Source organism: Sinocyclocheilus anshuiensis, unplaced genomic scaffold, assembly GCF_001515605.1.
Source record: "Sinocyclocheilus anshuiensis isolate Anshui unplaced genomic scaffold, SAMN03320099.WGS_v1.1 scaffold1677, whole genome shotgun sequence".
Classification (NCBI taxonomy): domain Eukaryota; kingdom Metazoa; phylum Chordata; class Actinopteri; order Cypriniformes; family Cyprinidae; genus Sinocyclocheilus; species Sinocyclocheilus anshuiensis.
This window is the reverse complement of record NW_015538006.1, coordinates 275,503-278,931: the sequence shown is the minus strand read 5'-3', so window position 1 is coordinate 278,931 and position 3,429 is coordinate 275,503. Positions and strand designations below refer to the sequence as shown.

Here is a 3,429-nt window from a genome sequence, read left to right as displayed (position 1 = left end):
ACTTAAGAAAACCTGGTACCGTAACGTTTTCATTTTTTTAGTACCGACTTGGTACCGAAATACCGGGTCTTTTGACAACACTAGCGGAAATCATAGGGCTCTACTAATGTAGCAAACGAATATGAGAAGCTCACTGTGAGAGTAAAAGACGGGGACTTTGTTTATTTACTTAGCATTGAGTCTCTCCAACTAGGTGACAACGTAGCATTAAATCACCATTCAACAGACCCAAGCCACCACCGCACTGCCGTCTATTGGACTGCAGAAAGATACTAACTTTTAAATCTGCTACGTTACTGACTGTAATGACAAACTATGCTGACACTGTATCTGCGCCGCAACATGACACGACAAAGCGACCGTTGAAAATAATTTTAACAGCACGATTTGTGTCAGCACGTCATAAATAGAACGAGGCATCAGTTTACTGCATCCAGTGTAGAGAACATCACTGATAATAATGGGTTGTATTCTACACCGGACGAGAGCGACGCGGCGTGACAAAATACAATAGAATTCTATTGTATTTTGTCGTGCCGCACGATGTGATGTGACCGATGTGATAAGCATGAGTTCTGGGCCGTGGCGCGGTCGGTACAGCATTGACTGAATGGCCGCGATCAGCTCCGGTGGCTGTAACACAGGCTTTAATGCGCCGCAGATGCGTGCCGTGATGCGCAGATCAGCTTTAGTCTCTAACATCACTGAATCTGCTGTTAAAAATGAACCATCCATTCATCATATCATCATGCAAAACTAAGAATTAGAATCATTGTAATGTGATGATCAAATATAGGTGCGGGTGGGTGGCGGGTGGATAATTTGAAGCAGCGGACTCGGGTGAAGTTTGAGCTCATCCACGCATATCTACACTACACTGATCTGGGTCGCCAGTAGCAAACAATGGAGCGCGCTCTGCTGGACAAACTAAGTAATTACACCATTCAGAAGCATTTAATCTGCATTATATGTAATAAAAAAAAAAAAGTTCATATCGGTGGCATATTCGCCGATATATCGGCGACAGGCTCATATCGGCCGATAATATCGGCTAAACGATATATCGGTCGGGCTCTAATTATGAGGCACCTCAATCTCATTTCTCTCTGTATGACAACAAAAATAACAACTTATACGACTACATCCTGATTCAGAATGCCAAGGGTCATAAACTGGCAACCTACTACAGGCGCAGCTCACTTACGGTCCAAAACAGAAGGTTGCTTCATGGCAGAAATTAAAACAGCAACAGCTCTATTGGAACTAGAATTTCCAAAGCGTAGCAAAGAGTGTATAATGCGAATGGAGTTGTTAATCAACTGAGTCCTGGTTCACTTCACTGCCTTGAGTGCATATTTGATTTCTGTGATGCGCAGGGCATTAGATGCCACAGAAGCATTTCAAAATACAGCAAGCATCTTTGCCAAGATCCAGAGCAGCTTAGAGGAATCAATGGTAGAAAAATGCATTAACCCTCCATTAATTCTGTTGTCCTGAAAAGCACACGCACATACTGGACGTTTCACAAGCTCAATTTTTACCATTATGTAAAGATGAAAGTGAAGTATCTGAAATAACTAAATATTTATTTGTAATCTTTACATTAAAGCAGTCATATCATCAATGTACCATTTCATTTTGTCACTAAGTTACACTTGCATGTTAGTATTTTTAAGTTGTTTTTAGCTCATATTATCTCAAAATATCTCAAGCTAAGGAGGAGCAGACTGTTCTGTATAGACTTGTTCAGGTTTAGAAAGGTGACGAAGAACACAAGCAGTCGGTCTGTAGGGTCTCTATACTGGTGCATTTTTTGCTACACATTTAGAAATATTACCTTTCCCTACACCAGCGAAGTATTATGTGTAGTCTAACTAGGCAAACTGGGATGCAGCATTACACCCATTTCACACAGCACATAAATGTAGACATTCAACGCGATAGTTCACCCAAAAAATTGAAAGGATATCAAATTTTGTCAACATGGTAAAGGTGGAAGCTTGGCCATTAGTTTGTGAGATCGATCGCCGATACGCTATTTTTTCATGCTAATTTATTTAATTATTTACTTACTTTGTTTCATAGCCGGAGAGTGAACCAACTCCAGGGTATGGCTAAAAGCAACCTAATGCTTGAGTAATCTACACATTACATATTTTTAGACAAGTAGCATATGGATGCCATGTCATAAAATATTCTTATGACTGAATTTGTATTTAACATGAAAACAATTTAATAAAAGTTAAGTTAGTTATAATGCTTTCATTTCATCAGTTATTCAAACAGCAGCTACAGAAAACAGGCAAAGAACATTAACATTATCAAAGGACATCATTACTGACTCCCATTATAGAACAAAGTCTTCTCAAATAATGCACCAACAGGAAACTTCTATGTATTATATTTTGTTCCTGTTTGCAATAGCAGTACTGTGCTGTAACATGACTGGTAAAATCACCGGTAAAATGACGCTACTCTCTCATGACGCTATGCTCTGCTCACATGCTCTGATAACAAGCGGCAACCTTCCGGTCTCTCTCATGAAACCAACACGGAAGTGACTTAAACTGCAATTCATCGACTGGCCGCTAGAGACTGGCTTCAAAAGGAGTCAGTCCCATAGACTCCCCATGTTAAAATGCCCAACTTTACAGCAGAATTTTTTTTTTTTACAGCCTGGTACAAAAAGTGGTTTTGGTCTATATAGCAAATTTTGCCCTTCATGACAACTGTGAGGGGGGTGAATTCTTTTTATAACTCATCCATTTAAATTATATTAAGCCTTAAAGTTCTGCATAATTAAGGGCGTGAACACTTGAGTGACAGGTGGATCGCCGCTGCTGTCACCACTGTCGCGGAAGGCTGGCGTGGTTTCAGCAACCAGCTCCACCCACGTCCTGCCTTTCTGCCCATTTTCGATTATCCGGGAGTGACATGCAGCCAAGATGGTGACGGCCGTCTCCGCGCAATTTGAGCTTCAAAAATGCTCTTCAGAAACCTACGGGTGACGTCACGGACACTACGTCCATGTTTTTTTTTACAGTCTATGGCCCGGTTTCACAGACGGGGCCTAGAGTAAGCCAGTATTAGATCAAAGTTCAATTGGGACATTTAAGCAATTTTTATGAACGTGTTTAGAAAAAAACATTACTGGTGTGCATCTTGAGACAAAACAAAGGCACTGATATATTTTAAGATCAGTCAGTGCAAGTTTCTTTCAGTTGAAACAGCTCAGACTTACATTTTAGTCTAGGACTAGGCTTAAAGGTGTCATATGATGCTATTTTAAAGATCATTATTTTGTGTATTTGGTGTAACAGAATATGTTGACATGCTTTAATGTTGAAAAAACACATTATTTTTCAAATACTGTACATTATTGTAGGTCCTCTATGCCCCGCCTCTCTCAAACGCTTCGTTTTCTACAAA

The 3,429-nt window shown here is 40.2% G+C and overlaps 1 protein-coding gene across 1 annotated transcript in view; it reads right to left on the bottom strand.

The window, feature by feature from the left end:
• Positions 1–3,429, bottom strand: part of celf1 (cugbp, Elav-like family member 1) — a 63,743-nt gene that overhangs the window by 35,656 nt on the left and 24,658 nt on the right. The gene's annotated exons all lie outside the window — the stretch shown is intronic.